General features: G+C 33.7%; 1 protein-coding gene across 20 annotated transcripts in view; it reads left to right on the top strand.

Moving 5' to 3' along the window:
• The window catches only part of MEF2C (myocyte enhancer factor 2C), a 130,554-nt gene that overhangs the window by 11,064 nt on the left and 104,869 nt on the right, over positions 1–14,621 (top strand). The window lies entirely within an intron of this gene.

Here is a 14,621-nt window from a genome sequence, read left to right as displayed (position 1 = left end):
CTTTTAAGTAGTCAATCAATAGCTGTTAGCAAAATCTGTACAAAGGACAAGGGAGGATTGTGAAATTGTTTATAAAACACATCCGCGAAAGTAAATATAATGTTGTCCACGTGAAACTTTACTTCTAGTGATATAAGTAACAAGTAACATAGTATGTGTTATTTATTTGATTTCTAATAAAATCTTCCTCTTACTGACAAGTACATTGTGATATGACATCATATTCAAAATACTGCATTATTTTAATCTAAATAAATTAGTTACCGAAGGATCATCACAGAAATTAAAATGTTCTGGAATGTATCCACCAGCACAAAATACTGGAGGACGTCACTTTTCATTTAAAAATTCCATATGGAGTTCTCAGTAGAGACTATTTTAAATCATTTTCTTGGAGTTGGGTCCCTAAAGATGGTGGAGGAGGGGAGCTGTAGAGAAACAACAGGACACTGAGGTTCTGTGGTCCTCTTGTAGAGCTGGCCCTTCTATCCCTTTCATCCAGGAATTTTATCTTGTGACATATGCTGCCAGGAACTCCCCTCTGGTTGCAGTAACCCTCGGGAATGCCTGGGCACTCAGTAGAAAAAGTTAGTACAGTTGGAGAATATTCTGTGAAACCAGCAGGAGACAGTATGTTCTGTTCGCTTTTGCTCAGGCCTGCTTTATCTCCGTCCATCTGTGTCCTGAATGTAACTTCTGTCTGTACTGAATAGGAGAAGTAGGAGAAACAGCATAAAGGAAGGCTTTTAGGAAGATGAGGAAGGATGTGGCAATGGACTATTTGGAAAGATGTGGAGGAGAGTGGACAATCCACAGTAGTTGTACTTAAAACCTTAATCTTGGAGACTTCAAACAAATTTCCTACTGAAGTATGTAGAATTTGTCTTGTTATGAGTAATACTTAATTGCTGCAGACGCAGGACAACAGTCTTAACAAAATAATACTTCTTTAAATGTGTTTTATACATAAAAGAAACTGATTTTGAATCAGTATTTGATGAGAACTTTTCTACCCTCCAAATATCAAAGCAGCGTTCTTTCTTTTATCTTCTCTGTGTGTATGGGGTGTAGATAAGGAATTGATATAGCACCAGAACACGAAAAAGCCAACTTATTACTCCACTGCAATGTATGAAATAAGTGTGAAACTGCATACTTACCCAGACTTCTACATGACACATTTTTATATGTCAGAATACTGAGGCAGGGAATGCATTCTTTCAGTGGTATACAGAATGCACAACTTTATCCAAAGCACACATACATAAATTTTTAGAGATCAGAAATATGACCATAAATGTTAGTAAGAGCCTATGCACTGGCATGCACATTTAAAATTAAATAGAATGAAGCAGAATTTCATTAAAGTTCTTCGGAGCAGACACTAAAAATATAGCCCAAGCTTGTTGGATTACTAGTACTTTTATTTACATGTGATGTGTTGGTAGCAATTTGAAATAATTTTCAATTGATTTTAAAATGTTTATTAATTGGAAAATAATATTCCATATTTTTCTCAAAAGGAAACATGATGAAATGATTGGCATGTTACCTAATTAAAGCAAAACTGCCCGTGATTACATGTACAGAAATTGAGACTGCCTACCTATATCCTTGGGTCGGTAGAAAGCTGCATATCTTCACTGGAGTAACAATAGATTTATTCCAGCTATGGATCTAGAGCTTCTGTTTTACTGTTAATGCTGCAATAAATATATATATCTATATATATAAAGAAGTTTATGCATAGCTCAGAAACAGTATTCTTCTTTGTTTTCTTTTGGTATAGGAGTTGACATCTGCAGTGATATTTTCATGTTTTTTCCAAAAGTTGATATTGATAATGCAAAATGAGGATCTATCTTCAGCACAAGTTCCAGTACTTAAATCCCCACCCAGAACATTGCATTTAGTTCCGTTCTGCTTCAAGTAGATATTTGTTGTAAGCTCCGTATTACATATTTTGGTGACCAGCAGAATAGTCAACTTGATTGCATCCTTACTGATGATCTCTGGAATTTCATATTTAAATAAATAAATAAATAAATAAATAAATAAATAAATAAAAGGATTCAGGGATAGGATATGGTTGTTAAAAGCAATAATGCAAATCCTTATGACAAAGAAAGAAATAGAAAAAATGGTATTTTTGCAAGGTGTCTTAAAGCTTTTAGGATTTTTTTTTCCTTCTTTTAATGCTGTGGAAAAATACTTCAGTCATCACACCAGGATGTTTCAATCGAAGTAGACTACTTTTTTATTATTTTTTTTTTAATTTATTTTTAATCTGAATAACAATATGAAGCAATATCTGATGCATCAAAGAGGCGTGACATGAAAGAAAGATATTCTGGTCTGTTTTGAAGAGTAGTACTTGTCATGAGTTTGGACAAGTGGTGATTTTCTGGCGCTGTCTTCTGTTACAAGTCACTAAATGTTGTCTGTAAAGCAGTAGCACTATGTTCTACCACATTTTTCTATAGGAGATTAAAGAGAAACCTGTCGTGAGACCAAATTTCTTGACTACACCAAACAGGACATGGAATAGCACTTCTCCAGATTTCTGATAAAAACTAATTTTGAGGATGGTCAGGAAGAAAGTATTTGTTCTCTCCTTTCACTCTACTGTTTTCCAGATGTGATTGGAAGGAGGAAGCTGTTCCACTAATGGATCAGAAGATTGCTCTGTAATTTAAACATCATCCTAAAAATAGAGCTTCCATATTTGATAGATATAAGTTCAAAATACAAGGTAGCTATTTCAAAAAGGCCTCTTGAAAAGCTCAAGAAAATCTGTAAGTTCATAGTTTTGTGAAATTCCCCTGCTGATACTTGCAAAAAAAAAAAAAAAAAAAAAAAAAGAATGAGCAACATTCTATTTTCATATATTAGTTTTTTGGTTTAAACGGTAATCTTAAAAGCAGAATGGTTAAATTCATTATCATGCCTGCATACAGAACACTTTGAATGCATGGTGATCTAAACTAGATTTCTCAGAATAGAGGTTTTGTATTAACGAAGTAACCACAGTAAATTCAGTTCTGTAGTGTGCTCCAAATTTTAAACAGTGTTCTTGAATATAATAAATTGCAGTGCCACATGAAACCCGTCGGTGATGATTTTCAAGAAGATTGGGAAGTGGAATCCTTCAGTATGAATTACACAACAGAATAATTAAAGGGTATTTAATATATATATATATTGTATATCTAGAACATATAAATCATGAAAGATATATGTACTTCATCTGAGGTAACAGAAGCAAGAAATAAAAGTTTGCAAATAATGAGCAGAAGTTAGTCAACAGTCTGAAGCATGCATTGTAAGAAAGGGACTCAAAAACTTAGAGATTGTAGAACCTAACCTTTTTTACATTTAGAATGCAATTCAAAATGCAGCTGCAAACCTGCTTTGTGAAAGTCTGATATGCAGTGTCTCAGTTCTCCAAGGACAAAACAGATGAAAATTGGAAACTTTACTGAGATGCTGTAGAAGCTAAAATCTGTTCAGGATGCTGGAGTGTATGTGCATGGATTAGAAGTGACTTAGAACAGCACGAAAAAATGGGAATTTAAGTTTTAGTTTGCAATGTATCCCAATTTCTGCTGGAGTCCACATCCCCAGATTAAGTCTATAAATTCTGTATAAGCGCTGGTTTAACTTTTACTGCACAAACTAAGGATCTGAGAAACCTGATTTGAATTACTTCATACCCTTAATTTGGAGCAGTTCACAGAAAATACAGCTCCTTCTTTCTGGAATGGTCCTTAATCAGTTGACTATAGAGAATTCTGCGAGAAAGCTACTCTCGGTTTCCCTATGTAAGTCTATGCCATTTTTGTATAGATAATTAAATATTCATCAAATGAAGGGCTGTAATTGAGTCATATTTCACTGTAACGCCATAGTTCCTTAGCTGTTGAGTTGTTCTCTTGCGTTTTTTTATATCTCTTACTCAAAAAATAAGTCTTTCTATGTTTCTAGCCTGTAATATAGCTTCAAACTAGTTTAAAAAGCTAATTTCCATGCAATGTCTTCCATTGCATTATCTGAGAAGTTTGATTTTACTTTATGAAGTACAATAGAAGAGGAAGAAAGTGCCCTGTTGATCTTTGCATTTACAAATATATTCATCTAAATATATGAAACTGCTTCTTTTATAAATACTTCTGCGCCAGTCTTCCATACCCTTTAGTGGTCTTATTCTTCCGAGTCTTTCTTGAATGGAGCCATACCACGTCTAGCAAAGCTCTGAAATCTTGGATAGGAATTAGAAACACGAAGAGGTGCTTAAATGCGGAGACAATGAACATTGTATAGGTAGGTAATGCATTGATTGTAAGTTGTTTGAGACAGGAAGTACGGAGTCAGTGTAAGATACATTGCTCAGGGTATCTAAGAATGTTTTAATATACTTTTATGAGAACAAACATTTCAAAAATAGCCATTATGTGCCTGTTGTCAGTCATCTTCAGTGACGCTTGGGTGGTCCTTTAGGACCTTGTGGCCTAGCATACATGCCTCTTCAGCCAATTTCTTGGACAGTTAATGTGACTGTTGAATATGTGGGTGTGAATCCAAACCTGACTTCCTGACCGCATTATTATGTTTGAATAAATGAAAAAGAATAACAACTCTGGTTAAACGTTGTGCTGATATTCAGTCTTCACTAGTATTTATCCAAGAGCTTGAAACAGCTTATAAATTGTAAAAATGTGGGGGGGGGGTTGTTTGTTTGTTTGTTTGTTTTATTTTCTTTCCACCATAATTGGGAAATTCTGATTTCATGAATGCAAAGAGAACTTATATCTACACATATTAATGTTTGATTAGCAATATTACAGATGTAACAATATATGAAACTAAATTCTTTGTTCATGTAGTATAACACCACTGACTTGATGACCTACTAAAAACTGCTCTATGTACAGAATTATTAACATTGTTAATTAACATCCACCTCATTTTCTCAATTCCACTCTGACACTTTTGCCAAACTTGTTAGAAAAAAAGGGTACCATTTGAACAGCATTTCAAAAGATCTCCTTATATTTTGTTCCAGACAAAATATACTCATAGTCATGAGAGTATGTAGAGATCTACCACTCCTTGGATCAAAAACATTATAAACAGATTTAGGCAGTTTTTCATCCTCATCTAGGGATTAAAGAAAATCCATGGGTGGCTGCCATTCACATATCCTGAAATGAGGTAGAACATGGAGGGGCCTTATAGGCTGTTCTAGGGCTTCTCTGAGGCTAGGCAAGTATGTTAGCTTCTATATGTTAGCTTCTCTCGTCTGGATGTTAAATATATGATCTAATGATATATATGATTTTTATAAATAATAATTTATGTCATTTTGCTGATGTGATTCTGAAATACCATCAGCATATTAGATAGTCACTGCATATGGAATATATAACAGACTGTAACTGCTGGCCTCATGAGGCTTCCAGATGCTCTAAGTAGATAATGTTAGCTGCTTGGACCATTAGGTGCTATACTAATCTTTACTCATCTGGCAGTCATATCTTATTCCTGATATATAAGGCAAAACTGTGTGTAAAACATCAGTGTAAAGTCGGAAGAGTTTGTATGTCCTGGTTTCTTTCTTTTTTTTTTTTTTTTTTTTTAAGAAGAAAAAATGTTTCCATGTTTCTTTTGTTTGTCAGTTGATAAAGCCAAAAAAGAAATGGGATAAGTTACTTTCCACATGAAATAAAAGATTTATTTTAAAGACTCAGCAGATTCCTGAATTCATTCCTGAACATAAGCATGTGGTTCTGCAGCCATGACGAGTCAATGTCTGGGAGTGTTTTTCAACTATCAGTGAAGATCAGGTGCTCTTTATATTTGACAATATACAATTACTATTTTGCTGTAGAAGTTTTGTGTTGAAGACTGTAAAAAATTGATCATTTGTAGACATCTTGGGCTCTCAATCCATATACTCAATAGTAAAACTTAAGAGGCTACAAGCAGCAGTAGCAAAGCTGACTTTGCCAATTTAACTTGTCGGATACACTAGTGCTGTAATGCTAGAGTACTAGAAGGGTGTTTGCTTAATATTAATTTTAGGTATAAACACATTTTTGTCTGAAAGCAGAACTAAACACAGGAAGGATATTCTAATGTTTAGGATGGCAGCATGCATTTGGGCAGTGTAGACTGAACTTTTCTTCAGAAGCTATTTAGATGACTATGAGGATTTCACTTTGTTGGTGCATCAGTTTTGTGTCTGTAGAATGAGGATTTTCTGAGGCAAATTCTATGAGGCCCAGACAGTGTGGGAATGGTGGCCATATGAATACCATGGGGAGTAAACAAGACAATGCATAGTATAAATATGTAGTTACTTTTGGAAAGTAGTAGTGTAAAGCAAAGCAGTCTGCAGCAGACTTGTAGATAACTTCACTTTTGCTAGAGAGCCTATTTTAATTAAAGTTTAGAACTTTCTGCTTCTTTCAGTCCATTTTTCTTCCACTTCTTTAGTTGTTGTGCCAAGGTATCCATGTGTATTTCTTCCACTGTCATCTGGCCCATTCCCAGCAGATGCACACAATCTGTTTTGCTGTCACTGACAGGGCTCAGTTTATGGAAAGAATGTGACAGAACATGCTGCTGTAGTCACTTATACAGGATCTCTTTTCTAAAAAGTAACTGAGAATAAATTTGATCTTTTTTTTTTTTTTACCGATTGTTCAGTCATAGGGGTTTATCCAGGCTACTCTACATCAAATTAAACAGGGAATTTGTTTAATATCTTAGCTTCTTTTTAATGCCTACTTTGTAAAACATAGATTTTCCAATGTTTCCAATAATTTGTATAGCAAATCATCAAAGTAAGTCAGCAGACCTCTGTTTCAAGTGGTGGAAATCACTCCTGGCCATTCTGTAATAAATGCTGTAACTTTTAGTTAGAAAAATACTATAGTGTTTCTTTTAAATTTTATATTGCAATTTACAAATATTGCTCAACATTGAAAATGAAATTAAGATGAAACATCTTAATCATCCTGCAAGCATACAAAGAACACAAAAGGATATTGGATAAAGGAGTGTGAGTTCCTTCTAGTGCAAAGTACTTGTCCAGTAAGAGTTTGAGTAGATAGAATAAAAAATAAAAATAAAATAATAAAAAAAAAATCTTTAAACATTGTTATTGTTACCTTGTATTGTTGTGTTAACAGCTACAAGTTCTAACAGATTTAGGACCATATAGTGCAAACACATGTGAATGGACAGCCTCTGCCTCAAAGAATTAATGGTGTGAACAAACCAGGATAAACAATGATGATGGTGGAAGAGAAACACAGGTCCTTTTGCTATCAAGAATGTCTTGCAGTTCTTCTCAGTGTTCAGTAGGAAGAGTCAGTGTCTTAATAAAACTTCATGAAAGATGTCTAACCAATATAATACTGTTTATGATGTGATGGGGTTTTCCCTTTATTTCTTTGATAGTGGAAAATAAATCAACAGCTCAAATTTTATAAACACAACTTTACCTTACTACTTCGCTGCCTTCTGCCTCTGTCCCTCTAAGGGCAGGGATGACAATAATAAATTCCACACTGGGCTACGAAGGTTACAGCCTGAGCTGTTAAAAAACTGGTGACATTAAATATGTATGGGCACATGAAATGTTTATTAATGAATAGAATTAGTTTTACAAACTGATGTAGCCTGTAATCCTATGAGTTTCATCCTTAACAATCTAACATCTATTATTAAATTGTACTTTGTTCAGAGGTGTTGATGTCTCTGAGTTGTTTTGGGTTTTTCTTTATCAACAACTAAAAAATTAAAAAGTAATTCTTTGACAGTGAAGATCTCCATAAATTCCCCAAAATCTAAGACCAATATAATAAGCTTAGTGATTTGCCTGAATTTGAAGTAGCTACATAAATGAAATATATTTAAAGAAATGTTATCTGTATTTTTAGGATGTCTTTTTAGACACTATATCATAGTGGGGATTTTTTTTATATACCTAAACCTTTGAATTCTGGGTATCATATTTTTGTTTCTCAAATCATTTCAGACTTATGTTCTTGATTGGATATATTTAAAAGTCCCATCCAGATATACTGTACAGTGGAAGGCTGCCATGTTAGCTAGGTTTGTGGTTTTTCTGTAAAATCACTTCCTGTGATCATGTACATATATTTATGCATGTGTACATGTATATAGAGAGTTACGTACATATGTACATGTGTGCTGAGTTATGTACATATGTACACGTGTGCTTTATATACAAATATATATGGTTTTCAAAAAGTATATGCTTGCCTCTGGGTATACCTTAGAATGTAAATAAAACTGTCAAAATGTCTCTTCATAGTTAGATATCATAAAAATAATCAGTCCATAAACACACAGTGCTCTTTATTTGCATATGTAAAGTGAAAGTTTTTCTTCTGTTACTGCTCTAGACTTCAGTTCTTCTGTATTATGGTTATTTGTTTGTTTTTTTTTTTTTTTTTATATATATATACTTTTCTATTTCTTTGTGTATGCCAGTATGTGAATTAAATATATATACAAGCATCCCAAACATATCTTTTTTAGTTTGTAGACGAGTTGGATTAGAAAGGGCTGTAAGCTCCAGTTTCCATTACTATATCTTTAATTTTATTTTTTGTTACAAGCTAGATCTTTCTAGGATTTCTGCAATACTAATTACTTTTTAAATTAGTCTGTTTTTTTTTGTTGTTGTTGTTGGTTTTTTTTTTGTTTTTTTTTTTTTGTTTTTTTTTTGTTTTTTGACAGGAATTGTTAATATATTTATCTCCACCAGACAAGCATTTTCAGTAGATCAATTATCAGACATAATGTGTGATACATAAAATGAATGATAAGAGGAAGTAGGGTCCTCAGATGATTTCTTATGCTTCCTGTCTGCCAGGCTGCTAATTAGACTCTAGAAATTGGTAGTTTGGCCTATGTAAAGTGAAAAGGAAAAATTAATACATTTCTAAACACGTAGATTTTTGATATGATATGTCACAAGAATTGACATTTCTATGAAGTGACAGGAAGAATGCCAAAGACTGAATGAAATAGCCCTTCATTCTGTCAACTAGTATATACCTTATGATTTTTTTCAAAGCATTTTCCTGTAAAATTCAGTATATGTATTATACTTTGTTAAATAAACAAACAAAGAATGTATAAACTGAACTACAGGCCAGAATAGCAATATATTCCTTTTAGATCCAAATGCTAAGAACAGGAATCTCAAATCTGTGTGATTGGTGCTCCATGATCCTGCTGAGAACCTGATACGGTAAAAAAAAAGAATAAATTTACATACATCCAGGTTGGACAAAACATGATAAATTCTAAGTCTGAGGACTTACGTAGAACTCTCTTCATTTATAGGTGTCAGAGCATCACACTGAGCGTACAGGCATCACTACTGGTCTTAGCTGTAGATGTATTACAGAAGAAATTTAAGTGCTTTATTGTTGTTTTTTTTTTTTGTTGTTGTTGTTGTTTGTTTGTTTTTGTTTGTTTGTTTTCTCATACATAGCTGACAATGTCCATCTTTTAAAAAAAAAGGTGATGAGGTGATTAGCATAAAAAAAAAAAAAAAGGCTGAGAGCTGCTTTTCTACATTAGTTAACATAGAGTAGATCACTTAGCTTTGTATTTCCATTACTTTCATATGTATTGAATAAAGAATAGTATTTTCAGGCTCCCAATAATATTTAGGTAATAAATATTCATAAATTTTAATAAACACTTAAGTGGTAGGGTAAAGATATCTGTACAAACAGATATGTAGAATAAACTGGTAAGTCCTACACATTTATATTTTTTTGTTTTCTAACTGAAAAATATCAAGAGAGATATTAGTTTGTTTTATGATTATACATTGGAAATTAAGGTAAAATCAACACTAAAAAAAATTACACTTCCTTTCTGTTCTCAAGGTATGAACAAAATGGGCTTTTGGACTTGAAAACACTTTTCCAGTACCTTGCCAGTAGCGTTTCCAATGGGGGAACCACCCCTCATAGTGGTATGAGTCGTTTTTTTTCGTTTTATCAGCCTAGATGTGGGTCTTTCACAAACAGACACAACCTATTTTTTTGAAGTGACCTTGTCCCATAAATGTATTGCTCATGCAGTAGGGCTCTTCACTAATAATGACAGCTTAATTATCTTGGGCTAGTACCATCACTAGTGAAGGCACTGTTTGCGAAATTTATTCTTCTTAAAAAGAACCCTAACCATTTTTATCTGTTTGCTCCAGGATATGGGACCAATGCATTTACTCAAAAATAAATTATACTTATCCATGATCTAAAAGAGAAGGGGACTGTCTGGTTAGAGTCGGAGTTGACTATTCACACTTAACAGAACATGGATTTGGCTGTTCTCTTCTATCCGTTCTTCACTAGCATAGATCTCATAAATAGAAGTTGCATACCATAGTAGATATCTCCCAATCCTTCATTTTGAGCCGGGTCACTACATTCAACAAACAAAAATGTCATTAAACAATCCTCTGGTTAATTCTATTATGTCTTTCCGTTTCTCTTACAATTTGTCCTTGACAAAAATACAGACCCTATTTTTATTTATTTATATTTATTTATTTATTTATTTATTTATTAGGAAAATGTTGTATTTTGTAGTTTACTGTTCACAGTATTCAGAGAAATTAACTCTGCTGTTACAATGGCTAAAGACAAAGCAGCCTTTTCATAATAACACTTCTTAAGTTATCTTCTTTTTTCTTTTTTTTTTTTTTTTTTAATTGGCAGAGTTATTAAGTTTTCAAATACACTGTTGCAATTTTTTGTTAGCTAAAAAATGTGAAAATAGACAGATAGCTTTATTGATTCCAGACCCATAACTGCCTTTTAGTTTGTTTGAAAACTTAACTGTTAAAATATGAATAGTAAATAGTGGAAAATATAACGCGTTACAGCTCTATGTTTGTTCATATTCCTGCTATATAGAAAGTGCCCATCTGATGGAACAAAATGGAAGCTCTCCATCAGAATTAGCAATATAAATTGCAATCTACAATATAAATCTACTTTCTTTATGTTTCTTTGACAAGGAATTAGTAGGAGACAGAACACCAGTTCTGGAAAAAAAAAAAAAAAAAAAAGTGTATATATATTATATTATATATATATATATAATTAGTGCACAATATATATATATATATATATATATTATATATATACCTAGTGCACAAACACTTACTCAGAAGGTCTTTTCGGTACTTTTCAACACAATTAATGTCATGCATAGCCAGACCACTGAATACCTCAAGCAGCAAAGGATCTTGCCATTATGTTGAACAAGAAGATTTAGGGCATTTCTGGAGCTGAGAAGAGAAACAGTTCATTACAAGCCGGTAAAACAGATGTTAAAGAAATTTTTCAGTTTATCTTTTGGCAAGAAGATCATTTTCAAGCCTTCAATATTTGCTCAAATTTTGTGGAGTATATCCAGGGTATGAAAGGCAAAGCATTTTTCCTCTCCTGTACTTAAAGCATACTTCCTAGGAACAGAAGACAGTTCATGGGCAAAAAAAAAAAAGATTGTACATTATTTGTATTTAAAAAATAAATAAATAAAACTACCAACAGCAAAATAAATAAATAAATAGATGAACACAACTGTAGCAAGCTGATCTTTCAGACCATATCACCAAAAAGATTAGACCCACTACAGCTTTCAGCCAGAAGTGCTGTATGCAATAGCTTCTCAGTAAATTATGAAACAGCTATGTGTGTAGCTATTTCAGCATTATATTAAGCTAATGTTTTCCTACCCACTGTTATATAATGGCACTGAAGAATCTTTTCAGCAAATTCAAAAATGCTCAGATCATTTAAATACACTTTTCTGAGAAATCTGTTCTTTCATGCTGTAAGGCCTGGTGATAGTGGAAGGTCTATCTGAGAGGTTAGAGATTGCATGGTGTTGGTTTCTTTGCTTATTTTCTTAACAAAATCTGTACATAAGCATACTGTTACAGTCTATATTCTGACTTGTTAGAGTCTGAGAAGCCATCCTGTGAAAACCATTTCTCCTAAGCTGAACTGATGTTACTAGTAACTGATGTTACTATTAATGATACTATCTCCTTAAGACTTTCTGCTCTTTTACAGAAGCCTAGTTAGCTCAGGAGAATCTGTTCTATGTTAGAATATTCACCAAATATGTTCAGTGAATTTCCTGACATCCTGAGGTGCCAAGTTTTCAGTATAAAGCAGAGAACATTAAGGAAAATGCCTAATTCAACACAGCAACCTCAGAGCAGAAAGTTTCTTCCAGTTTATATCAAAACAAGATAAAGATCATGTTATGAAAATGTAAATTTGCTGTTTTGGCATACAACGCTACTCACTAAGATTAATGAGTTTTGGTGCACAAAGTAACCTGGGTCAATTTTGTGGTTATGTTAAGATAAACCACCAAATCCTTAGTAGCGGACCTTCATTATTTTCCCAACTCCTTCTCTAGACCTGCTGCATAACTCACATAAGTCTATTTGAAAATTATTCCTTTTTCTGCAAATCTTCTCTAGTTCACAGAATCACAGAATCACAGAATTTCTAGGTTGGAAGTGACCTCAAGATCATCGAGTTCAACCTCTGACCTAACACTAACAGTCCCCACAAATAAATGATTGTGGGGGAGAAAATCTCAACCTTAAAAGTAATGCTGAGCCCTGCAGACCAGGCTGGATGTCTCGGTTACTGTAAGTCAGAAGTAATAAGTGAAAAGCGGGGACCAAAACTTTATTTTATTATATACTTTATTTTGTAATTAGTATACTATTTTCAGAAGCTTCCAAATATAAAAAATAAAATAAAATAACACTTGTCATTTGAGAGCTGCAGCTGTTAGTCTGTTGAGACATAGAGGGAATGGGGCATATATTGAATTATTCATGAAGGCTACCACTATAGATGACAGAAGTTCATCAGTTAATTTCCCTACTCCATTCTAAACTTTCTTTCAAACCCAGTCAGGCTGTAAGGGTACAAGCTGTTACTTTTAATAATCATGTTACTAGAAGTTTCCTTTAGTGTGTACATCGCATAAGCTTTATCTTAAAAAAAAAAAAAAAAAAAAAAAAAGTTCTCTATTTTTTGAAAAGTTTCTATTTTTTGGCTCACCAAAGGCCAAAAAAAAATTTTGATTTTGAATACGGTAATTCACAAACAACGTGAGTAAGTTGACATGCTTTCAAGATGTACCTGTTCTATATATGTTTTAGAAATTGTATTTAATTATGCTTTATTACTTTAATGTAGTTTGATGAAGTGAAAAAAAGTTATTGTGTAAATATTTAATATTTTCATTGTTTAAGATCACAAGGAGGTTCTCAGTGCTAATACCCCATATATTTTTCAGTTTATGGGTCAATTCAAAATGCACAGTAGCAGGGAACTCTTAGTTTGTACAAGGGTGTGGAAATCAAATACTTTGTATTCCAAATACTAAACCTTATGCCTGTGTTAGGGAACAACGCTGTTGTATAGAATGTCAGATTTATTATAAAAGCATTTTATAGCTATTCAGGGCAGCGCTGAAGTTCAAGGTTAGCTTGCAGAGTCCTTAAGTGCCTGCTTGTGGTGAGTATTGTAGGAATGCTAAATATCAAAGGCTTCAGCCCATGTCCAGTGATAAGGAGCTGTGTCTCTCACCCCAGGAACTCCACAAGGGTAGCTCTGTTTTCATACAGGCAGGATTGCCAGCTACCTCTGTCTTAGCTGCAGTGAAAGCACACATCTCACCAGCGTGTATTTGTCATCTTTAAGAGTCTGCTCTCTGTTTACCTGTCATTACTGGCTGAGGGGATTTGAGTGCAGCAGGAAAGTGTAGCAAACGTTCTGATGTCCAGTTCATTCTCCTCTCGTCTGTGGAGATTTCTGCAGTGAACAAGATAGAAAAATGTCTTTTTAAGGGTGTGCTTGATGCAGACAGTGCCCTCATTTATCCTGTGATGGCCTCATAGCATCAGCACATGCCCTCTTGATGGAGAGGATTATTGTAATACCCTCCTAGAAAGGTTTCCAGCAGCTCAGCTCTGTCACTTGCAGCCTGCTCAGAATGCAGTGACACACTTCCATACTGTCTTGAGCAAATATGATCATCCCTCTTGCACCTTAACTCCTTTGCTTTGTCTGCTATGAAGTAGCTGATTTTAAAGTTTGCTCTCTTAGTTTTGAAATCCTTAATGGTTTAGATCCTGGCTATTTTGAAGAACTCCTCCACAAATATCATCTTGACAGATATCACCACCCCCATAGCACATTTTAGGAATCTCAGCATCACATCTTAGGTTGGCAAGTTATGTCCTTTGCCGTGATAGGCCTTCAGTTAAGGAACTCCCCCAGGAAATCTGTCTCGAACTATATATCCTTATCACAAAACATTAACATTCAATTCAAATTTTGGCTACTTATTTTTCCCCATTATTATTTTCAGCACGCGTCCTATTAGGACCATAATTATTATGTTTGCTCTCAATTATTCTTGTTGGAGACATTAATTCAAATTTTTCATTCCCTTATTTGTAGAATAACCTCAGCATATTAGTGGTGTAGTGTGGGAAAACGTTAAAAAGATCAGAATGTATA

This window comes from Aythya ferina, assembly GCF_964211825.1.
Source record: "Aythya ferina genome assembly, chromosome: Z".
NCBI classification, from domain to species: domain Eukaryota; kingdom Metazoa; phylum Chordata; class Aves; order Anseriformes; family Anatidae; genus Aythya; species Aythya ferina.
This window is presented reverse-complemented; position numbering and strand designations above follow the sequence as displayed.